Raw genomic sequence first — 26,251 nt, 5'->3', positions numbered from 1 at the left:
CCCACACCTGAGACTGAGCATCAGCCAAGTTGAGCAATGTGCCCAGAAGAAGAAAGAGGAAAGAGGCCATAGAAAGGCTGGATTTCGGGTCCGCCACAGCAGACTTTCAATCTCAGCTCTGTCTCTTGCTGGCTGTGTGACCTCCAGTGTCTGAGCAGCAGCTTTCTGACCAGTAAGACATGCATAATCACATTTTATTTGGATAGCTCTTGCAAGTATAGAGAGAGTGTATGAAACATGCTTTCCCAGAATAGGGCCTAAATGAAGCTTTCTGCTATTTCTTCTATGAGAGTTTTCAAGTGGGGAAGGCTGGAGTGGTCTAGAGAAGATTCTATAAGGATATTGGAGTAGACTCAGGTCTGGATGAGTAGAGAGGTCAAGGAAGTCCTGGGCTTATCCATTTCCATTCCCGAGATTGTGCCTAGCTTCAATTTCACTTTACCCTGTCACAGACCCCGTACCATGCACTGCATGTCACTTTTCCCGTGTTCTTACTCCCTGTTGACTGTGGCTTTTCTAAAGGCAGGAAGCATGTCCTTGTCTTCACCTGAACCAGGATGTTAACATAAAACAATAGTAATGGTAGTATCTGCTATTATTTGCTGAATATGTTTCATGTGAGATATTGCTCAGTACTTGTTACAGGTACAGATAAAAGACAAAGTCATCTCATCATTTATAGGCCATACCCATTGTACATACTGGACACAATTCATCCAAGGTCACAGAATCCATAAGAGGCAGCCAGGTTGGTTCCAAAAGAAAAACCAAACCAGTGTTGTTGGGTCAGTTCTAAGTCATCGCACCCCAAGCGTTTCACAACAGAACTGTATTCCATAGAGTATTCTCTGGTTGAATTTCCAAAGGAGATCATTTGTTCCTAGGAGCCTATGCGTGGACGTGAACAACCACCATTTCCATGACCAGGCACCTCCTTAACCCTTTGTGCCAGGGACTTCAAATGGCCTTAAATCTTGCAAACTTTTACTGTTACAAATCAGGTGCCAATACAGTTAGGGAAAAATATATCTTACTGTTAAACTCAGCTCTCAGAGTTATATAATTTCCATGCAATGAAACTCACCCATTTAGTTTATACTTTTGTGAGCTTCAGCAATTTCAAATACCGTGGTGTAACCATCCTCTCAATCAACACCTAGACCCTAGATTCAGATTCTCCAATACCCCATGATTATCTTACAGATACTTATTATGAATAGCTTCAGACTCTGGTATTTCAGCAGTCACCATTTGGAGGCCACAGGGTAGAGGTGGTGTGAAGCCCTGAGGACTTCTTTCATTTGGGAACAGGAAGAACACTCGCATCTGCCTTCGTGGTGAGACCTCTTTACCCACGGTTTCATTAAACAGGTGTGTGGAGAGTTCTCATTACAAAAAGAAACATACATACTACTGGTGATAAAATGTACCTACATGCTGTGATGTTGGGAAAACAAGCTTCATCCAGAGAACAGACCTACCCTGCCCGTCTCCCAAAACTATGACGCTCAGGACTCTGCCTCCTTGAACCTGCTTATGCTCTTGATGGCAGCCAGGGCACAGTCCAGCAAGCTTCACTTTTCTTCTTCAGGGTAAACTCTCTCTTCATCCCATGACATATACCTCAAAAAAAAAAAAAAAAAAAAATTGGCCCCACATCTCCCAGCTCTGTACCTCATCAGCCCTTCCAGGAATTTCCTTCATGCAATCTTGGTGTGGGATTTTCATTCCTGGGGCAAGATGCTGAGACTCTCCTATTCCTCTCTCCTAAATCTCAGGATCCATATCTTACCACTTATAAATTAAATGAAGCAGAGAAAATTAAATACACAAGAACACAAGAAAATTTATATATTGCAAACACAAAGGGCTCTGAATATAAAAAAAAACAATCTTGGAAAAGAAGAACAGACTATGGGACGCACACTTCAAGATATAAAATAGCACTACACATATGTCATAAAGAAACAGTCTGGTTCTGGCATAAGAATAGGCGTAGAGACCAATGGTATAGAATTAAGATGTGAATTCGTAAATCTTTTCCCAATTTGTGTCAACATTGAAGCTAAGTTCATTCAAAGTACAAAGAATAGTTCTCTAACAAATGATGCTGAGACAACTTGATCTCCACAAGGAAAAGGATGAAGCTGGACACATACTCTATACCATATACAAAAATTAACTCTAAATGCATCGAAGACTAGAGCTAAAATCATAAAACTCTTAAAAGTAAACATCAGGGTTATGTTTTCCGAATTTTTTTCCCCACTTCTTCTTACATATGAGGGAAGAAACAAAAGAAACAGATAAATTTGTCTTGGTGAAAATTTAAATTTTTTCTGCATCAATGAGCACTATCAAGAAAGTGAAGACACCTACTGATTGTGAGAATATACTTGGAAACTGTACTTGCTTAAGGGTTTCATATACAAAGATAGAAAGAGTGCCTAAAACTGAACACATATACAAAAAAACGGCCCAACTCAAAAAAGGGGCAGAAGACGTAATTGACATTATTCCACAGAAAATATACAAGTGGCCAGTAGGCAAGGGAGAAGATGCTCAACATCATCAGTCATTAGGGAAATGCAAATCAAAATCACAAAGAGGTATCACTCCACACCACACCTATGGCTATTGACAGAAAAAAAACCAAAACAAACAGGCAAACAAACATAGGAGAAACTGGGTGTCGTGTCCATTGAAAACTGTAGAATATAGTTTGATGGCGCCTCAAATGCTTTCACAAAGAATTACCATAGACACTCCTAGGCACATAAACAAAAGAACTGAAAGCAAGAAAGCAGATACTTGGACACTGACGTTTATTGCAGAATTATTCATTGACTCGAAAAGGTGGAAACAAGCCCACTGTCCATGAAAAGATGACTGGATACACAAAATGTGCAGTACAGATACATGCAATATTATGCAGCCATAAAGAGCAAAGAAATTCTGTTACTTGCAATAAATGGATGAACGTTCATACCATTGGTCTGAGTGAAATAACTGAAATCTCAAGAACAATTATTGCATGATCCCACTTACATGAAAATCTACAATATGCAGACATAGAGCAGGTTAATGGCTAGGAGGGCTGGAGGCAGAAAACATGAGGAGTGATTGCAAAACCAAAGCAACAACAACAAAAAGAATATTCAAAACCAAATGAAAAGATCCTACAAAATCCTCCCATGTATTAAAAAAAAAAAAAAATTTTTTTTTTGATGAAATATTGTATTTAATAAAATAGCTGCCAATAAATACAACATAATTACAACAAAGTACGGACATCATGTTGAACTGGACATCACGAAGGTGCAGAAGTCCTTGGGTTTGTCCAAGTGAGGTAGGAGGCGTTTGTGGAGGCAACTGGGGTCCGTCATGGTTACTGGACACCATCTGATGTGTCTGAAGATACACACGTCATGGGGGGAAATACAGAAGGTCAGGTTGCCCTATCAGAAAAACAGGACACAGAGAAGAGTCTCCCAGTGCTAGGAGCATGGTGAGGCTTTAGAAAAGAAAGGACTCAGGAAAGAAATAGTCATGTCTACTCACAGAAAGCCTTCTTCGTGCTCTCTAGATCCATCCTCCCAGTCCTGCCTCTAGGAGAGGGCTTTCCCACGCCCTCTCCTGTCACTTATCTGACTCCAACCCTGCCTTGCTTCTCCTACTCCCACTGAACTGGCTTCAAGCCTGCCTGGGAAGAACCAAGTGATGAGATACACCAGAGAAAACCCAATCCATTCTCTCTTTGGGGTCCTGAAGCCTCTTGTGATAGAAGAGATGAGGGATGTGGCTGGGAAGCCCTACTATAAAAAGGGATGTGTCATCTTCTTCCAGATTGTTCAAGGAACACAGACCCAGTATCTAATCCCCCTTACCTGTCAGGCCCTCTGAGCCAATAGAGCTAGGCTAGGCCCCACATACTTACTCGGGTGTGACCGAGACTTTCACCTGCATCCTTACACATCTCAACACAGGGACACACAGAAGGTTCAGCATACCCACACCTAAGGTAGGAAGGATTCCAGCTGCGCAAGCCTATATCTTGCAATTTTTCAGCTAACTGAGGTCCCATCAACTCAAGGTTCTTGGGACTCTCTCTTCCCAGGCCCAGGTGCTAAGACATGTTTTCCCTATTTCCTGGTTACTGGTGCTCTTTGAGTCTAGAAAGCCTACCCATCTCTGAGGGGTGACCTTTTGGTGGGGCTGCCATGCCAGGCTTGGGACAGGTGCAACTTTTTTTATCAAAATGACATCTTCCATTTTTATAACTTTAAGGAAGTCTTTTGTAGCAGATTTCCCCATGGCAAAACGTCCTTTGAAGTCCTGACTGCTGCTTCCATTGTTTTTGATTGTTGATTAAAGAGGCATGAAATCCTTGACAACTTCACATATGTCTCTATTTATGTTGGTTGTCCAGTGTGAGGATTTCATTTTCTTTATGTTCAGGTGTAATCCATGCTGAAGACTGTGGTCTTTGGCCTTCCTCAGGTAGTTCTTCGAGTTTTCTTCATTTGCAGCATGGAAGGTTGTCATGTGCATATCCCAGGTTGTCAGTGACATTCCTCCAATGCTGATGTCCATTCTTCTTCAAATATTCTGGCTTCTCAGATTATTTGTTAAGCACAGAGATTGAAAAGTGAGATGAAAGGATACAATACTGTCACACGTCTTCTTCATGAAGACATAGAAGGGCATAAGGCCCCAAATGCCCCACTCACACTATCCAATAAGTACCCAAGTGATGCCTAAATGTTCTCGCTTAGCTCATTCTAATGACACACAGGCACATACACAGACAGACATGCACACACACACACACACACGCAGAGTGACCAATGTTACCAATTCACTCTCCATTGCGAGCGTTGCAAGCCTCGATTTCTAAACATTGACAATTTACCTGATATAAATAATCCTGACATTGCTAATTTCAAGCTACCACCCTGATGTCGCTGACCCATATTTGGGCAGAGATATGCACCATCTACTATCCCAAATTAACTGGAGCTGATTCCAGCATAACTGATCCACGTTCCTATGAGTATGTACACACACTGCGTCTGCAGCATGACAAGAACCCTTAACTCCCACCCCTAATATATAAACCAAACATTGCTACATGTTTCCAGAACACACAACTCCTCACAACTCCTGAACACACACATAAACTTCTACCCACACTCTAAATACACAAACATAACACCTCGTACTGCATGTAGTTTTATGAGAAAACCCTAGAACATGAATACACACAGTAATTCCTACAACTATATATACTCTGAACATGGGCCTGAAGATGTACATGGACAACCAATAGTACCCATATATACTCACTGAACACTGTACACACAATCAAGCTCTCTAACACGACCAAGTTCAAAATCTAACCTCAAAGGCCACCCTAATACAGACCCACAAGAAATCATACATCTCTAGAACACATACAATATACAATTCCCAAATGAATGCACAATTTATAGAAGGCCTCTCAGTTTCCAAATATACATACTGAACCCCCCATATCCTCCAGAATAAACAACCCAGAAAGCCAATGGAACCAAATACACACACAACCACATACAACCTGTATTATTAATACATATAAGTAAACCAAATGAACACTGAAAATGCACATACAAGCTATGCCACCAAATTCTACAAGAATTAGACCAGAATAGGCACAAAGAGGATCTCTGACTGCTTTCATACAGACACAAACACCCTACACACTCACCCAAAACACAACCATGGATACAAAAAAACAAAATCAGACTCGATGCCGTCAATTCAATTCCGATTCATAGCAACCCGCACATATTCAGGGATGCAAATAAAAGTCCAAAATATCAACACTTCTAGCACCCTAGCTAATAGACACACACACAGGACCACCCTACTTGCCCACACATACCAGACACAACACATACACACACATACACAGATTCCCAATTACTTAATGTATGCAGCGCCCGAACACCATATATTGTCACATATCTCTAGAAATTGGCCTCGTTTCCCCAACCTCCAAAAATGCCCAGACACAATTGCAAACACCCTATCATTCTCCAAAGAAACACATGCAGAACACTCCAAGAATAATTCACCCACTGACTCATGATTACACACACAAGTATATTCTCTCAGTCAATGAAATATCTCTTGCACATTCTATACAAATACATGGAAACCCCATTTCAGACCCTCTATACTACGTTCCAGAACTGCCACATTCTCAAAATCTCATACATAACCATATCAACATGCTTCCAGTACATACACAAATTCATTTCTCCCACAACCTGTGCAAATGCACAACCTCATTTTTTCATCAGATGCCCACCTCCTCATTTCCCAGAATATACCATACTCCCTACTGAGACATTACACATAACCCTAGAAAATATTCATCCAAACTGCCATGACCCTTCGTGAAACATACAAACTCATTACACGTACAACTGTCCTCATACCCCGAATATAACCTTATTTATTCAGGAAACTAAAGATATGCAAACATGACCCTATATCTTCAAATACTAATATAATTCACAATGCCTGCCTATACATAATCAAACAATCCACAATACTCATACAGAAACCAATCCCCAATTATCTTGAATGCAGAATCATACAAACCCCAGACAAAACATGGAAGATGCATGTGCAACTCCAGGAAAGCATCCAGGCACCACAACCATACAACATGCCCTGAGTACATACCAGTGATCCTTCCTCATTCCCAAAATATACAAAACCAAAAGGCCTTACACGCAAGCTAACACACACAGGCACACTCCCACATATCCCCAAATGTCAAGCAGAGAAACTCATTCCAAACCTGCCATTAGATACACAGGAAGACCCAAAATTCATGGCAGAAGAGCCACACCCAAAGTATTCCCGTGAGCCAAAATTGCATACAGCTCATATCTCATGACCTGCACACTCCCACAAAAACTCACTTATATTGAATCACAAAGGTTCATGTAAACACCATCAACCCACACATTTCAATACAAACATCAACTTCCAAGAACCCATTCAACACATACACAATCCCTACACTGTGAATTCACATAAATACATTTCCAACACAGTCCCAAACACCGGGCACAAAAGCACCAACACCTCTCAAATCTCCGAATCCCTACAAGGCTCACAACTAAATCTCCATAGTATTGCCAGATATAAGCAACACCCCACAAGTACTCCACCCTAGAATCAAACACAGAAGTGGTGGGGCCAAGATTATGGAGTAGTCAGATGCTTCCCGTGGTCCCTCTGACAACAAAGACCTGAAAAAATATGTGACTTGATTATAAATAACCATCTACGAGCCCTGAACATCTAAGGCAAAGGTGAGGAATCGGACTGAGTGGCAGGCAGAGGGAGAGACAGTTAAGAAGCACTGAGGAGTTGCCAGACCTGACCCAGCAGGAACCATCACCCTGCAGGTCAGTATCGGGTGGTGCCAGCAGTGAGGCAAGCAATGGCGTTTGGGACATGTTTTCCAAATCGGAGAAGACCAAGGGGTGGAGATTCCACTCCCACCTCCAGAATCAATGAAAAGTGGTGCTCAGTTGGCAAAAGTATGTACACGCATCCAACTTACCCTGCAGATCAAAAAATGCCCCTTTGGGAAAAATCTCTCTCCCATTTACCTGCCCTCTTCCTGCTCTACACTCAGTCCAAGCTGGCTACAGAGACTGCCACATCCCCTGGGCTGAAAGAAAGATCCATCGTGCTCCCTGAGCCATTCTCCTGGCACTGGAGAGGGAACAATTTCACAAACAGGGAAAAATTATCTGCTGGTTCCTTTAAACCAAGAACTCATGGCAGAAACAGCTCCTTTGCCTAGGCACAGGCATAAGAGGTCCAAAGACTTTGAATGTCTTTCAGCCCTGCAGAGACCTGTGTGGGCCCATTTCAACAGTGTAGGCCCTCATTAGCACAGTACAACAGGGTATATACCTGAACTCTAACTCCAACTCTTTCAACTATATGGTGGAGAGGAAGGTTCATGACATTTAACATGACTCTGTCTATTAAGCAGGGTCGTCACCTACCCACATCAGGCCCTGAGGATTGGTGTCTCCACCCATGCCACCTAGCCACCCATGAGAGGGATCGAAGAATAAGTGGTGGCTTCACTCCTTACAACCAACAGCACTGGGTGCCCATAATTTGGTTGGGGGGGAGGGACAAAAATACAGAGAGAATTGTTGAAGATTTGTTGGAAGGGAACTTCCCTGATATTGTGAAAAATGAAAAGATATCCACTCAAGATGCTCACTGAACCTCATACAAGGTAGATCCCAAAAGAAAGTCACCATCACATATCATAATCAAACTTGCCAAAAAGAAAGGTAAAGAGAGAATTTTAAGAGTGGCTAGATATAAATGAAAAGTCAACTACAAATGAGAGTCAATAAGACAAAGTTCATACTACTCAGCAGAAACCATGCAGGCAAGAAGGTAATGGGGTTTATATGAAATCTTGAAGGTCAAAACTGCCAGCCAAGAATTATATATCCAACAAAACTGTCTCACAAATATGATGGCGAAGTTAGGACATTTCCAATAAACAAAAGTTTAGGGAATTTGCAAAAACCCAAGCCAAAATTACAAGAAATACTTAAGGAAGACTTCAGGTTACAAAATCAACAACATCAAACAATAACCCAAGACTGGAACACAGGATAGAGCAACCAGATGTCAACTCAGATAGGGAAATCGCAAAAGTAAATCAAAGCTAAAATGATCAAAATAGGGAAACATGCCATCATTAGTTAAAAGATGACAATATTAAAACAAAAAAGAGGGACTAAATAATGTAGTCATATATCTTTCATATGGAGAGGGAATCAGGAGATATGAAGAAATAAAAGATTGCCGTAAATGTAGAAAAATTGGGGTAAAGATTAAGGTAACCACAAAGAAAACTAACAATCCTACACAACAAAATAAAAAACAAAAAAAACATAAAGGTTCCACAAATACAAAATCAACAACAATGAAAATACACTTAAAAAAAAAACGCACAACACAGAAAATTAAGTGGAATAAAGAAACTGTCAACAACGCACAAAAAAAGACGTAAGAATGGCACACTAAGCTCATAAAACCCAAAACCAAACCCACTGCCACTGAGTCGACTCCGACTCATAGCGACCCTACAGGACAGAGTAGAACTGCCCCATAGAGTTACCAAGGAGAGCCTGGCGGATTCAAACTGCCGACCTCTTGGTTAGCAGCGGTAGCACTTAACGACTACGCCACCAGGGTTTCTACTAAGCTCATAGAAAAAAAAGAAAAAAATATACCTAACAGTAATTACACTGAAAGTAAATGGAGTAAATGTGCCAATAAAGAGACAGAGGCAGTATGGATAAAAAAAAAAAAAAAAAAAGATGCATCTCTTTGCTGCCTACAAGAGACATGCATTAGACTCAAAGACACAAACTAAAACTCAAAAAAAAAAAACTCAAAGGACGGAAATATATATATATATATATATATACATATATCTCAAGCAAACAACAATCAAAACAGAGCAGTAGTGCAAATATTAATTTCTGACAAAATACACTTTAAATAAAGTCTACCACAAAGGAGAAGGAAGGACACTATATGATGATTAATGGGTCAATACACCAGGAGGATGTAACCATAATAAATACTACCCACCCAATGATAGGACTCCAAAATACATAAAACCAGCTCTAACAGCATTGAAAAGAGAGACAACTCCACAATAATAATAGGAGACTTCAACACACCACTTTCAGTGCAGGACAGAACATCCAGACAGAAGCTCAAAAGAAATAGAAGATCTAGATGTCACAATCAACCAACTTGACCTCCTGGACATATACAGAACACTGCGCCCAAAAGCAGCCAAGTATAATTTCTTTTCTAATGCATCTGGAACGTTGTCCAGAATAGACCACACATTAGGCCATAAAGCAAGCCTGAACTGAATTTGGAGCACTGAAATATTTCAAAGCACCATTTCTGACCATAAAGCCATAAAAGAAGAAATCAGTAACAGAAAAAGCAAAGAAAAAAAATCAAACATATGGCAACGCCTTGCTCAAAAACTACTGGGTTATAGAAGAAATTAAGGACAGAATAAAGAAATCCACAGAATCAAACAAGAATGAAAAAACTTGCCAGAACTTTTGGGACACCGCAGAAGCAGTGCTCGGAGGTCAATTTATAGCAATAAATGCACACATCCAAAACGAAAAAAGAAAGGGCCAAAAGTCAAAGCACTAACCCTACAACTGAAACAAATAGAAAGAGAGCAGCTAAGGAAGCCGTCAGACACCAGAAGAAAGCAAATAATAAAAATCAGAGCAGAATTAAACAAAAAGAGAATAGAAAAACAATTGAAAGAGCTAAGGAGAACAAAAGCTGATTCTTAGAAAAGACTAAGAGAATCGATAAATCACTTGCCAAACAAAGAAAAACAGGAGAGGAAGCAAATAACGCAAATTGGAAATGTGATGGGCGATATCACAACAGGCCCAACTGAAATTCAATAATCATAACACAATATTATGAAGAATTGTACTCTAACAAATTTGAACACCTAGAGGAAATGGAAAAATTTCTAGAAACACACTAGCTATCTAAACTAACACAAACAGAGGTAGAACAACTAAATAAGCCATAACAAAAGAAGAGATTAAAAACGTAATTTAAAAACACCCAACAACAACAATGACAAAAAACCCTGGCCCTGACGGCTTCACTGGAGAATTCTCCCAACTTTCAGAAAGAGTTAACGCCACTACTAAGAAAGGTATTTCAGAGCATAGAAAAGGATGGAACACTGCCAAACTCATTCTATGAAGCCAGCATAACCCTGATACCAAAACCAGGTCAAAACACCACAAAAAAGAAAACTATAGACCAATGGACCTCATGAGATTAGATGCAATAATCCTCAACAAAATTCTAACCAATAAAATTAAAAAATATATATTAAAAAAAAGAAATTCACCATGCCCAGTGGGATTTATACCAGGTACGCAGGGATGGTTCAACATTTAAAAAAAAACAGAGCAATCGATCACATAAATAAAACAAAAAACCAGACGATCTTATCAATTCCTGCAGAAAAGGCATTTGACAAAGTCCAACACCCATTCATGATAAAAACACTCAGCAGTATAGCAATAGAAGGCAAGTTCCTCAACATAATAAAGGGTGTTTATACAAACCCAACAGCAAACATCATCCTAAATGGAGACAGTCTGAAAGCATTCCACTTGAAAACTTGAACCAGAAAAGGATGCCCTTTATCACCACTCTTATTCAACTTTGTGCTGGAAGTCCTAGCCAGAGCAATTAGGCTGGAAAAGAAATAAATGGCATCCAAATTGATAAGGAAGAAGTAAAAGCATCTCTATTTGGAGATAATATGATCTGATACACAGAAAACCCTAAGGAATAGACAAGAAAACTACCAGAACTAATAGAAGAGTTCAGGAAAGTACCAGGATACAAGATAAACATAAGAAAATCAGTTGTATTCTTCTACACCAAAAAAGAGAACATGAAAGAGGAAATCACCAAATCATTACCATTTACTATAGCCCCCAAGGAGATAAAATACGCAGGAATAAATCTAACCAGAGATGTAAAAGATCTATACGAAGAAAACTACAAGACATTACTGCTAGAAACCAAAAAAGACCTACATTAGTGGAAAAACATACCTTACTCATGAATAGAAGACTCAACATTGTGAAAATGTCTATTCTACCCAAAGTGATCTATAGATATTAGGATTCATGATCCCAAATTCAATGGCATTTTGTAATGAGATGGAGAAACAAATCACAAATTTCACATGGAAAGGGCAGAGGCCCTGGATAAATAAAGCATTACTGAAGAAAAAGAACAAAGTGGGAGACCCTCATACTACCTGATTTTAAGAATTTATTATACCACCATTCTAGTCAAAATACCGTGGTGCTGGTACGACAACAGATACATAAAACAATGGAACAGAACTGAGAATCCAGAAATAAATTCATATACATATGAGCAGCTAGTATTTGACAAAGGCCCAAAGTCCATTAATTCGGGAAAAGACAGTCTCTTTAACAAATGGTGCTGGCATAACTGGGTATTCATCTGCAAAAAAATGAAACAAGAACCATACCTCACACCATGCACAAAAAGTAACTCAAAATGGATCAAAGACCTAAATGTAAAATCTAAAACGACAAAGATCATGGAAGACAAAATAGGGACAACACTAGGAGCCCTAACACACGGCATAAACAGTATACAAAACATTACCAACAACACACAAATACCAGAAGAGAAACTAGATAACTCAGGGCTCCTAAAAATCAAATGCTTATGCTCATCCAAACACTTCACCAAACCAGTAATAACACAACCTACAGAGTGGGAAAAAAATTTTGGCTACAAGAAATCTGATCAGCATCTGATCTCCAAAATCTACAAGATACTGCAAAACCTCAACAACAAAAAGACAAATAATCCAATTAAAAAGTGGGCAAGGGACATGAACAGTCACTTCACCAAAGAAGACATTCAGGAATAGATGAAATGCTCGCGATCATTAGCCTTCAGAAAACTGCAAATCAAACTACAACGAGATACCATCTCACCCCAACAAGGATAGCAGTAATCCAAAAAACACAAAATAATCAATGTAGGAGAGATTGTGGAGAGACTGGAATACTCATACACTCCTGGTGGGAATGTAAAATGGTACAACCACTTTGAAAATCGATTTGGAACTTCCTTCAAAGGTAGAAATAGAACTGCCACGTGATCCACCAATTCCACTCCTTGGAATATATCCTAGAGAAATAAGAGCTCTCACACAAATAGATACATGCACACCCACGTTCACTGCAGCACTGTTCGCAACAGCAAAAAGATGGAAACGGCACTGAGGCGGGATCAAGATGGTGAAATACCCAGATACTTCTGGTGATCCCTCTTACAACAAAGACCCGAAAAATCAAGTGGAATGAGTATATTTACGACAAGCTCCCAACAACAACAACAACAAAAAACCCTGGCCCGGTTGGCTTTACGACAGAGCTCTGAAATATTTCCGAGAAGAATTTACACCACTACTACTAAAGGTATTTCAGAGCACAGAAAAGGACGGAATATTCCTAAACTCATTTTATGAAGCCAGCATATCCCTGATACCAAAACCTGGTAAAGACACAACAAAAAAAGAAAACTACAGACTATATCCATATCATGACAAATGTTCCGCTGCTATTCATAAGGTTTTCACTGGCTAATGCTTTTCAAAAGTAGACTGCCGAGGCCTTCTTCCTAGTCGGTCCTTGTCTGGAAGCTCAGCTGAAACCTGTCCTCCATGGGTGAGCCTGCTGGTATCTGAATACTGGTGGAATAGCTTCCAGCATCACAGAAATATAGAAGACAGCTCCCTGGCCAACTGACTAGAAGAGATCCATATTTATACCTGTTCCCAAGAAAGGTGATCCAACCGAACGTGGAAATTATACAACAATATCATTAATATCACATGCAAGCAAAATTTTGCTGAAGATCATTCAAAAATGGCTGCAGCTGTATACTGACAGGGAACGGCCAGAAATTCAGGCTGGTTTCAGAAGAGGACGTGGAACCAGGGTTATCATTGCCGATGTCAGATGGATCCTGGCTGAAAGCAGACAATACCAGAAGGACCTTTACCTGTGTTTTATTGACTATGCAAAGGCATTTGACTGTGTGGATCATAACAAATTATGGATAACATTGCAAAGAATTGGATTTTCAGAACACTTAACATAGATCAAGAGGCAGTTGTTCAGACAGAACAAGAGGATACTGATTGTTTTAAAGTCAGGAAAGGTGTGCGTCAGGGTTGTATTCTTTCACCATACCTATTCAATCTGTATGCTGAGCAAATAATACGAGAAGCTGGACTACATGAAGAAGAATGGGGCATCAGGATTGGAGGAAGACTCATTAACAACCTGTGTTATGCAGATGACACAACCTTACTTGCTGAAAGTGAAGAGGACTTGAAGCACTTACTAATGAAGTTCAAAGTACTTTTGGCCTCGCCTTTTCATGGCCAATCTTATTAAATTGCATATGGGCTATTTTAATCACATATGCTTCCAGGGTCGAAGATTTTCATGCAGTAGGAATTGCAGAATTTGGACATGATTGTCACTCCATAATGCAATGTTTAAATCATTGGCCCTGAGCGCACTCATTCAAATCCAATGGCCTAAATCCATAAGCACACATCATGGGAAAAAATTGTTGGGCTAACTGAGAAACAGAAGAATCAAGGAGCAAGGCTGCTTATCTTGAGTGCCTAGATGCAATAATTTGCCCCACCATTCATCTGGATTAAAAATTATTTAAAGTTGCTCCAAAATAGAAGCTCAAGTCCTAAGAAAAGTCGCCAAGATTTTGCTTTTATCAATCACCATGAGTAGCTTTAAAAAACACCAGGATGATTTTTCTTGAACCTCTCTAACTTCATTATTTAAGCTAAAACATGAGCAGAGTTGTACATTGTAGCTGCCAGAGAAAACACAAAGATAGGCACATGCAACAAGGTACTTCCTGGTTGCAGAGAATTAAGGATTGGGCAATGTCCGGGGAGGCAGAAGCATTCTTTTCACAGTGGCTTGGCAAAAACTGTGGATGCTGAAGATAGAAATATTCATCGGGTCCTATCAAGCTTATAGTTCAGATTAAAATCAGAAATTACAACGGCCACATTATGAAATGGCTTTGTCACATAATTGTAGCAAAGAGGGGAGAAGAACCCTTGTCTCCTCTAGGCTTCCAATTCTACATGCCTTTTTCTACATTACCCTCCTGAGTCAAAATATCTTCCCCAGTGACAAGAAACTATGTTAGTGCCAGCAGGGAAATGTTCTGAATGAAGTCTGTCAGTGTGGAACACTCCTCTTCGATGTCTCTCTCCGTCCCTTACACCCTCCCATCTGAAGGTCACTACTGCTGTGAGAGCAGGATTAAAGTTGGTCTCACATTTCTTTTCTTATTGCCACCACTTGGGGTTGGTACCCTTCATCTCCAATGACCAATTTTCCAACTAGGCCTCTCTTCTTGAAACAACCACACAATGAGTGCTCTTTCAACTCATTTTCATATTAATACACTGAAAATTATGCTCATGATGAAAAAAAAAGTCAAACATACTGTATTTAATGAACATTCTGCCTTGACTGCCACAAAGATACGAGCACGTACCTTGATGAGACTGGATTCCAAAGAGCAAGGGTGTGAGTAGGGCTTCATGGCTCAGAATGGCCAGTTAGGAGTCAGATAGGAGCAAGTGTGTGTGTGATTTGACTTTGTTGAGTAGAGTTCTGTTTTGGTCTCGAGATACCCACCCATTTCAGGGCCATGGGGCTCTATCTAACACCTAAAGAGACCAGGGCTGGAGCACATTAAGCCCATTAGCTTCAGAGAAAAAAAAAAATTTCTTCTTCCTCGCCCTTATATCTGCTCCCATGCCAATAAGCCTAGGTGCACAAGAGAGTTTGATGATTATTCAATATCCAGATAATCAAAATGACCCACTTGCAATCTCTATAATGTGACAGCACAGTCCCCATTTCCACCCCAGATTTCCCATGTACATTCAACCAGCTCCTATCCCTTTCTGCCTTCTCATCCCGCCTCTGGGCAAGAATTGCCCATTTAGTCTCGTATATCTACTTCAGCTTCAACTAAGAAGTATACTCTTGACGAGTATTATTTCATATTTTGTATTCCACTCTAATCTTGTCTGAAGTGTTGCCTTCAGGAATGGTTTTAGTTATGGGTTAACAGAGAGTCTGGGGGCCATGTCCTCTGGGGTTCCTCTAGTCTCTGTCTGACCATTAAGCCTGGTCTTTTTCCATGAATTGGAGTTCTGCTCTGCAGTTCCTCCCGCTCGCTGCATCTTGGACTCTCTGTTGTGTTCCCTATCAGGCTGCTCATTATTGGTACTGGCTCTTCTGGTGGAGTCTCTGGTTTATGCAGACCTTTAGTCTCTCGGGCTATTATTCTCATTGTCTCTTTGGTGTTCTTCATTCTCCTTCAATCCAACTGTGTCGGGACCAACTGGTGCATCTTAGATGGCCAATCACAAACTTTTAAGACCCCACAGGCCACTCACCAAAGTGGGATGCAGAACATTTTCCTAATAAACTTTTTGATGCCAATTGACCTAGACGTCCCCCTAAACTATGCTTTCCAGATCCCAGCCTCAGCTACTCTGTCCCTCAAAGTGTTTGGATATGTTCAGGAACTTCTTAGCTTTTGCTTTGGTCCTGTTATGCTGACTTTTCCTGTATTCTGTGTTGTCCTTCCTTTCACCAAAGATGATCCTTGTCTACAAACTGATTAGTGAACTCCCTATCCCTCCCTCCCGACACTCCTAACCATCAAAGAATGCTTTCTTTTGTGTTTAAACCTTTGCTTGAGTTCTTACAATAGTGGTCTCATACAATATTTGTCCTGTTACTGACTAGTTTCACTCAGCAGAATGCCCTCCAGAGTCATCCATGTTGTAAGATGTCTTGAGGATTCATCATTGTTCTTTATTGTTGCATAGTATTCCACTGTGTGCCTGTACCATAATTTATCTATTCTGTTGATGGGCACCTAGATTGTTTCCACCTCTTGCTATCGTGAACAATGATGCAATGAACATGTGCATGCATGTCTATTTGTGTGACATCTCTTATTTCTCTAGGATATATTCCAAGGAGTGGGATTGCTGGATCATATCCTACATCTATTTCTAGCTTTTTAAGGAAGTACCAAATCTATTTCCAAAGTGGTTGTACCATTTTACATTCCCACCAGCAGTGTATAAGTGTTCGAATCTCTCCATAACCTCTCCAACATTTATTATTTCTTGACTTTTGGATTAGCCTTGCTGGGGAGAGATGGTTTCTCATCGTAGTTTTAATTTGCATTTCTCTAATGGCTTCGAAACAAAGTTGGAAACAAAGAAGGACCAGTAGTTGGAAAATATGGCCTTGGTGAAAAACAATGCTGGAGATCAAGTGATAGAGTTTTGCAAGACCAACGACTTCTTCATTGCAAATACCTTCTTTCACCAACATAAACGGCGACTATACACATGGACCTCGCCAGATGGAACACACAGAAATCAAATTGACTACATCTGTGGAAAGAGACGATGGAAATTTCAGTATCATCAGTCAGAACAAGGCCAGGGGCCAACTGTGGAACAGACCATCAATTGATCATATGCAAGTTCAAGGTGAAACTTAAGAAAATCAGAGCAAGTCCATGAGAGCCGAAATACAACCTTGAGTATATCCCACCTGAATTTAGAGACCACCTCAAGAATAGATTTGACGCATTGAGCACTAGTGACCAAGGACCAGACGAGTTGTGGAATGACATCAAGAACATCATCCATGAGGAAAGCAAAAGGTCACTGAAAAGACAGGAAACAAAGGAAAGACCAAGATGCATGTCAGAGGAGACTCTGAAACTTGCTCTTGAGCAACGAGCAGCTAAAGCAAAAGGAAGAATTGATGAAGTAAAAGAAATGAACAGCAGATTTCAAAGGGCCTCTCCAGAAGACAAAGTAAAGCATTATAATGACATGTGCAAAGAGCTGGAGATGGAAAACCAAAAGGGAAGAACGCGCTCGGCATTTCTCAAGCTGAAAGAACTGAAGAAAAAATTCAAGCCTCGAGTTGCAATAGTGAAGGATTCCATGGGGAAAATATTAAACGACACAGGAGGCATCAAAAGAAGATGGAAGGAATACACAGAGTCATTATACCAAAAAGAATTAGCAGATGTTCAACCATTTCAAGAGGTGGTATATGATCAGGAACCGATGGTACTGAAGGGAGAAGTCCAAGCTGCTCTGAAGGCATTGGCGAAAAACAAGGCTCCAGGAATTGATGGAATATCAATTGAGATGTTTCAACAAACAGATGCAGTGCTGGAGGGCCTCACTCGTCTATGCCAAGAAATATGGAAGACAGCTTCCTGGTCAACTGACTAACCAAGATCCATATTTATACCTATTCCCAAGAAAGACAATCCAACTGAATGTGAAATTATAGAAGACCATCATTAATATCACATGCAAGCAAAATTTTGCTGAAGATCATTCAAAAGTGGCTATAGCAGTGTATCGACCAGGAACTGCCAGAAATTCAGGCTGGATTCAGAAGAGGACATGGAACTAGGGATATCATTGCTGATGTCAGATGGATCCTCGCTGATAGCAGAGAATACCAGAAGGACCTTTACCCGTGTTTTATTGACTATGCAAAGGCATTCGACTGAGTGGATCATAACAAATTATGGATAACGTTGCAAAGAATGGAATTTCGGAACACTTAATTGTGTTCATCAGTAACCTTTACACAGATCAAGAGGCAGTTGTTCGGACAGAACAAGGGGATACTGATTGATTTAAAGTCAGGAAAGGTGTGCGTCAGGGTTGTATTCTTTCACCGTATCTATTTAATCTGTATGCTGAGCAAATAATCGTAGAAGCTGGACTATATGAAGAAGAACGGGACATCAGGATTGGAGGAAGACCCATTAACAACCTGAGTTATGCAGATGACACAACCTTGCTTGCTGAAAGTGAAGAGGACTTGAAGCACTTACTAATGAAGATCAAAGACCATAGCCTTCAGTATGGATTACACCTCAACATAAAGAAAACAAAAATCCTCACAACTGGACCAATGAGCAACATCATGATAAACGAAGAAAAGACTGAAGTTGTCAAGGATTTCATTTTCCTTGGATCCACGATCAGCAGCCATGGAAGCAGCAGTCAAGAAATCAAAAGACTCATTGCACTGGGCAAATCTGCTGCAAAGGACCTCTTCAAAGTGTTGAAGAGCAAAGATGTCACCTTGAAGACTATGGTGTTCCTGACCCAAGCCATGCTATTTTCCATCACATCATATGCATGTGAAAGCTGGACAATGAATAAGGAAGACCGAAGAAGAGTTGACGCCTTTGAACTGTGGTGTTGGCGAAGAATATTAAATATACCATGGACTGCCAAAAGAACGAACAAATCTGTCTTGGAAGAAGTGAGGCCAGAATGCTCCTTAGAGGCGAGGATGGCGCGACTGCGTCTTACGTACTTTGGACATGTTGTCATTAGGGATCAGTCCCTGGAGAAGGACATCATGCTTGGCAGAGTACAGGGTCAGCGGAAAAGAGGAAGACCCTCAACGAGGTGGATTGACACAGTGGCTGCGACAATGAGCTCAAGCATAACGATTGTAAGGATGGCGCATGACCGGGCAGTGTTTCGTTCTGTTGTGCATAGGGTCGCTATGAGTCAGAACCGACTTGAGGGCACCTAACAACAACAAAAAAAAAAACAACAACAACAATGGCTAATAATCGTGAGCATTTCCTCATGTGTCTCTTAGGCACCTGAATGTCTTCTGTGATGAAGTGTCTGTTCATATCCTCTGCCCATTTTTTAAATGGGTTATTCGTCTTATTTTGGTTGACGTGTGGCAGCATCTTGTAGATTGTAGAGATTAGACCCTTATTGGATATGACGTAGTCAAATTTTTTTCCCAGACTGTAGGTTCTCTCTTTAGCCTTTTGGTGAAGCCTTTGGATGACCATAAGTGTTTGAGCATAAGTGTGAGGAGCTCCCAGTTTTCTAGTTTCTCTCGTGGCGTTCGTGCATTGTTAGTTATGGTTCATATAGTATTTATGCAATGCATTAGGGTTTCCAACATTGTCCCTATTTTTTCTTTCATGACGTTTAACATCTTAGATTTTACATTTGGGTGTTTGATCCATTTTGACTTAGTCTTTTTTTGTACATAGTGTGAGGTTATGTGTCTTCTTTCATTTTTTTTTTCAGATGAATATCCAGTTATATCAGCACCATTTGTTAAAAAGACTGTATTTTCCCCATTTAACGGACTTGGGGCCTTTAGCAAATATCAGCGGCTTGGAGCTGGATGAATTTATGTTTGGGTTCTCACTTCTCTTCCACTGGTCTATGTATCTGTTGTACCAGTAGCAGGCTGTTTTGACTACAGTGTTGGTATACTAGGTTCTCAAATCAGGTAGTGTGAGGCCTCCCACTTTGTTCTTTTTCTTCAGTAATGCTTTATTTATCTGGGGCCTCTTTCCTTTCCATGTGATGTTGGTAATTTGTTTCTCCATCTCGTTAAAGAAATGCCTTTGGAATTGGGATCAGGATTGCCCTGTATTTGTAGAAAGCTTTGGGTAAAATTAACATTTTCACAATGTTGAATCTTCCTATCTATGAGCATGGTATGTTTTTCTGCTTCAGAGGTCTCTTTTGGGTTCTTGCAGTAGCGTCCTGTAGTTTTCTTTGTATAGGACTTTTTCGTCTGTGCTTAGGTTTATTCCTAAGTATATTATCTTCTTGGGGGCTAATGTAAGTGCTATCGATTTCCTTTTCAGAGTTCTCTTTGTTGGTGTAGAGGAATCCAACTGGTTTTTACATATTTATCTTGTATCCTGATACTTTGCTGAAATCTTCTATTGGTTCCAGTAGTTTTCTTGTGCATTCTTTAGGGTTTTCTGTGTACGGGATCATATCATCTGTAAATAGGGATGTTTATACTTCTTCCTTACCAATCCGGGTGTCCTTTATTTCTTCTTCTTGCCTTATTGTTCAGTCTAGGACCTCCAATGCAATGTTAAGAGTGGTGATAAAGGACATCCTTGTCTGGTTCCCGTTTTCAAGAGGACTGGGTTCAGAGTCTCTGCATGAGAATGATGTTGGCTGTTGGCTTAGTATAAATGCCCTTTATTATGTTGAGGAATTTCTCTTCGATTCCTATTCTGCAGAAAGAATTCATCAGGAATGGGTGTTGAAATTTGTCAAATGCCTTTTCGGCGGCAATTGATAATATCATGTGGTTCTTTTGTTTTATTTATGCAATGGATTACTTTTTTTTTTTTTTTTAATGTTGAACCATCCCTATATACCTGCTATGAATCCTATTGGGTCATGATGAACTATTTTTTTGATAGGCTGTTGAATTCTATTGGCTAGAATTTTGTTGAGGACTTTTACATCTATGTCCATGAAGGTTATTGGTCTGTAATTTTCTTTTTTGTGGTGTCTTTACCTGGCTTTGGTAACAGGGTTAGGCTGGCTTCATAGAATGAGTTCAGGAGTACTCCTTCCTTTTCTATGCCCTGAAATACCTTTATTTCTACTGGTGTTACCTCTTCACTGAAAGTTTGGTAGAATTCTCTAGTGAAGGCATTCGAGTCAAGGCTTGTTTTTGTTAAGAGTTTTTTTTTTTTTTTTTTAATTACGTCTTCAATCTCATTTTTGTTATGGGTTTATTTAGCTTTTCTACCTCAGTTTGTGTCCGTTTACGTAGGTAGTGTTTCTAGAAATTTGTCCATTTCCTCTAGGTTTTCAAATTAATTGGAGTATAAGTTTTCATAGTATGCTATTATGATCCTCTTTATTTCAGTTGGGTCTGTTGCGATTTCGCCCATCTCATCTCTTATTATTTTTTTTTTCATCTCTTATTCAGTTCATTTGCTTCCTCTCCTGTTTTTCTTTCGCCCAATGGTTTGCCAATTTTGTGGATCTTTGTGAAGAATCAACATTTGGTCTTGTTCACTCTCTGAACTGTTTTTCTATTCTCTATTTATTTCTGCTCTAATTTTTATTATTTCCTTTCTTCTGATGTCTGAGGGCTACTTTTGCTGCTCTCTTTCTATTTGTTCGAGTTGTAGGGTTAATATTTTTATTCTGGACTTTCTTTTTTCCTGATGTGTGCGTTCATTGCTGTAAATTGACCTCAAAGCACTGTTTTTGCTATGTTCCAAAGGTTCTGGTAAGACGTGTATTCTCATCTGATTCTATGAATTTCTTTATTCTGCCCTTGATTTCTTCTATAACCCAGTAGTTTTTGAGCAAAGTGTCATTGGTCTTGCAAAATTCTATCATTTGGTGTCTTGCATAATTTCTATCACCAAGGCCATGCTTTTCAACTACCGATCCTTCTTCGTTGTTTCCAACTTTCATGTTCCCATCACCAGTAATGATGGATGTATCTTGCTTACAAGCCCCCACGTGTTTGTCACTTTTTCGTACTGTGGGGCCTTGCGCAAGTTGCTGGAAGCTATGCCACCGGTATTCAGATATCAGCAGGGTCACCCATGGAGGACAGGTTTCAGCTGAGCTTCCTTAGACAGACTAGGAAGAAGGACCCAGCAGTCTACTTCTGAAAAGCATTAGCCAGTGAAAACCTTATGAATAAAAGGGGAACATTGTCTGATATAGTGCAGGAACATGAGCCACCCACATTGGAAGGCACTCAAAAGACGACTGGGGAAGAGCTGCCTCCTCAAAGTAGAGTCAACCTTAATGATGTGAATGCAGTCAAGCTTTTGGGACCTTCATTTGCTGATGTGGCATGGCTCATAATGAGAAGAAACACCTGCAAATATCCATTAATACTAGGAACCTAGACTGTACAATGTATAAATGTAGGAAAATGGGAAATAATCAAAAATGAAATGGAACACATAAACATCAATATCTCAGGCATTAGTGAACTGAAATGGACTGGTATTGACCATTTTGAATTGGACAATCATATAGTCTACTACGCTGGGAATAAGAACTTGAAGAGGAATGGTGTTGCATTCATCATCAAAATGAACATTTCAAGATCTATCCTGAAGAACAACGCTGTCAGTGATAGGATAATATCCGCATGCCTACAAGGAAGACTAGTTAATATGACTATTACTCAAATTTACACACCAACCACTAAAGCCAAAAAAGAAGAAATAGAAGATTTTTATCAGCTGCTGCAGTCTGAAAACTCAAAAAATGTGAGGCCAACTTCAATCCAGCTGTCAGAGCAGTAGCGGTTTCTGGATGGGCAGCTGTAGGGGCAGCAGAGAGAGGGTGAGGAGGAGAGTTCCACATTGATCGCCTTCACTCAAAAAGTGTCCTCACTGACACTAACAACCCTGGTGGTGTAGTGCTTAAGAGGTATGGCTGCTAACTAAAAGGCTGGCAGTTTGAATCCTCCAGGTGCCCATTGAAAATGCTAACAAGCTGTTCTACTCTGTCCTGTGGGTTCACTATGAGTCAGAATGGACTCAAAGGCAATGGGTTTTGGCACTAAAATAGTTTCTTATCCCTGTAGGAAGATATTTTGACTCAAGAGGAAATGTAGAAAAATGCAACAACAGTGATATTGTAGTGGAAAAGCACAGAATTCATCCAGAGGAGACAAGGGTTCTTCTCCCCCTTTGCTACAATTATGTGAGAAAGTCATTTTTTAATGTCGTCCTCATGAATTGCTTCATGATTTCTGATTGTTATCTGAATTATAAAACTGATGGGACCCTATCAATATTTCTATCTACAGCATCCATAGTGTTTGCCCAACCTCTGTGAAAAGAGAGCCTCCAAGCAGCTTCTGCCTCTCTGGAAATTCCTCTGCAGCCAGGGGGTACTTTCTTGCATGTGCCTTTCTTTGTATTCTCTCTGGCAGCTACAATGTACAACTCTACTCACAGCTTAGATGATACACTTAGAGAGAGTCAAGAAAATCACTGTAATATTTTTTAAAGCTACTTGTGATTTATATAAGTAAAATCTTAGTGACTTTTCTTGGGATTTGAACTTCTAGCACAAAGCAAACATAAAGGATGTTCAATCCAGACTTTCCCATAGTGGGAATGGTCAAGCAAATCATTGTATCTAGGCACTCAAGAAAAGCAGGCTTGCTCCTTGATTCTTCTGCTTGTCAGTTGGTCTATCGATTTTCTTCCCATGATATACACTCAAGGATGTGGGGCCGTTGGATTTGAACGAGTGAAGTCAAGACCAATATTCAAACATTGCATTGTGGAGAAACAAGCATGTCCAATTTTGCAATTTATTTTTCTAAATTGAAAATCTTTGACCCTGGAAGCATATGTGGTTAAATAAGCCCATATGAATCTTGCCAAGATTGGCCATGAAAGGGCGAAGCCAAAAGTCCTTTGGACCCGGCTCCCTGACCATTCTTGTGGAAAGGTCTAAAACAGGTACTGTTCACTGATAAAAATCATCTCCTATCTCCCGGCTCTGTACATCATCAGCCCTTGCAGCAATTTCCTTCATGCAGTCTTGCTGTGGGATTTTCATTCCTGGGTCAAGATGCTGAGACTCTCCTATTCCTCTCTCCTAAATCTCAGTATCCATGTCTTACCACTTACAAATTAAATAAAGCAAAGAAAATCAAGCACACAAGAACCAAGAAAATATACCACGTATGTGTAATTTATATATTGCAATCCACAAAGTGTTCTCAATATACAAAACAATCTTGGAAAAGAAGACCAAACTATAGGACACACACTTCAAGATTTAAAATAGCAGTAAGCACATGCAGTACACTAAACATTCTGGTTCTGCCATAAGAATAGACAGAGACCAAAGAAATAGAATTGAGGGTCCAGAAATGAATTTGTAGTCTTTGCTCAATTTGTTTCAACAATAATGCTACGTCCATTCAATGTGCAAAGAATGGTCTCTTTAACAAATGATGTTCGGACAACTGGATCTCCACACAGAAAAGCATGAAGCTGGACACGTATTCCACACCACATAGAAAAATTTACTCTAAATGGATAGATGACCTAAATATGCGAACTAAAACCATAAAACCCTTAAAATTAAGCATCAGAGTTATATTTCATGTTTTTCCCCCACAATTTTGTAGATATGACATAAGAAACAAAAGAAACAAATAGGTAAATTTCTGTTGGTGAAATTTAAATCTTTTGTGCATCAGTGAGCACTATCGAGAAAGTGAAGACAACTACAGGTTGCGAAAGCATACATGGAATCTCTATATTCCTTAAGAGTTTTATATTCAGAAATATAAGGAGTGCCGAGAACTAAACACAGAAACACAAACTACCCAATTTAAGGAAGTGGCAAAAGGCATAAATAGGCATTACTCCTAAGAAAATACAAATGGCCAGTATGCACTTGAAAAGAGGCATCACCAGTCATTAGGGAAATGCAAATCAAAATCACAATGAGGTATCACTCCACGTCCCACTCATGGCTATTGCCAGAACACAAAAACAAAAACAAACAAAAGAGCATTAGTCAGAATGGAAGAAGCTGGGAGCCATGTGCATTGCTAGTGTGCATCTGAGGTCCTGCAGCCCCTGTAGTATACAGTTTGGTGGCTCCTCAAATAATCTAACAAAGACTTGCCATATGACCCTGTCATTCCACTCCTAGACATATACACAAAAGAACTGAAAGTAAGAAAACACATACATGGACACTGATGTTTACTGCAACATTATTCACTGAATCAAAAAGGTGGAAAGAACCCCAGTGTCCATCAAAAGACGACTGAATACACAAAACGTGACATATAGATACATGCAATATTATGCAGCCATACAGAGTAATACGATTCTGTTATTTTCAATAAGTTGATGAACCTTGAAAACACTGTTCTGAATGAAATAACTGAAATCCCAAGAACAAGTATTGCACGATCCCACTTACATGAAAATCTACAATATGCAAAGCCATACAGCAGCTTGATAGCTAGGAGGGCTGGAGGCAGAAAGCATGGGGGGTGATTTCTAAAAACAAAGGAACAAAATCAACAAGAAGAATATTCAAAACCAAATGAAAACAAACCTATGAAATCCTAGCATGTATTATTGATCAAATATTATATTTAAAATATGTGATGTTTTACAATATAAAAGAAGGCCAACCACCATTCTGCCAACAAAAGAGTACATATAGTACCAACTACAGTCATCATGTTGGGAGTAAAATATGAAGCAGGCTGGACAGGCTACAAGGAATCTGTGTGTACTACAGAGAAGCAGTTACTGGATCATTCCACAAAGAGGTATCAGTACACATTTGCTCAGTAGAATCCACCATCATGAAGGACATTCACCTTAAGGTGAAGAAGTCCTTGGGTGGTCCAAGTGAGGTAGGAGGCGTGTGTGCAGTCACCTCGGGTCCACCATGGTCATTTGACATCCTCTGGTGTGTTTGAAGCTGGACATGACATGGGGGAAAATAAAGAAGGTCAGGTCACCCTGTCAGAAAAACAGGACACTGAGATGAGGCTCCCAGTGCTAGCAGCATCCTGAGGCTTCAGAAAAGAAAGGTCTCAGGGAAGTAAGAGCCATGTCTATTCAC

At 40.0% G+C, this 26,251-nt stretch overlaps 1 long non-coding RNA gene across 5 annotated transcripts in view; it reads right to left on the bottom strand.

The window, feature by feature from the left end:
- Positions 1-26,251, bottom strand: part of LOC111747791 (uncharacterized) — a 239,998-nt gene that overhangs the window by 198,866 nt on the left and 14,881 nt on the right. For 4 of the 5 annotated variants that reach the window (XR_010322918.1, XR_010322919.1, XR_010322921.1 and 1 more), the window contains 2 exons: positions 26,004-26,107; positions 1,482-1,623 (listed from right to left, as the gene is read on the bottom strand). This is a non-coding gene — a long non-coding RNA (uncharacterized LOC111747791). Of the gene's footprint in view, positions 1-1,481; positions 1,624-25,594; positions 25,675-26,003; positions 26,108-26,251 lie in introns of all 5 variants that reach the window. The other variant, XR_010322920.1, reaches the window with a different exon arrangement.

The sequence above is a fragment of the Loxodonta africana genome, chromosome 9 (assembly GCF_030014295.1).
Source record: "Loxodonta africana isolate mLoxAfr1 chromosome 9, mLoxAfr1.hap2, whole genome shotgun sequence".
Lineage (NCBI taxonomy): Eukaryota > Metazoa > Chordata > Mammalia > Proboscidea > Elephantidae > Loxodonta > Loxodonta africana.
Note: the sequence above shows the minus strand (reverse complement) of the source record. Positions and strands in the feature narration are given on the sequence as shown.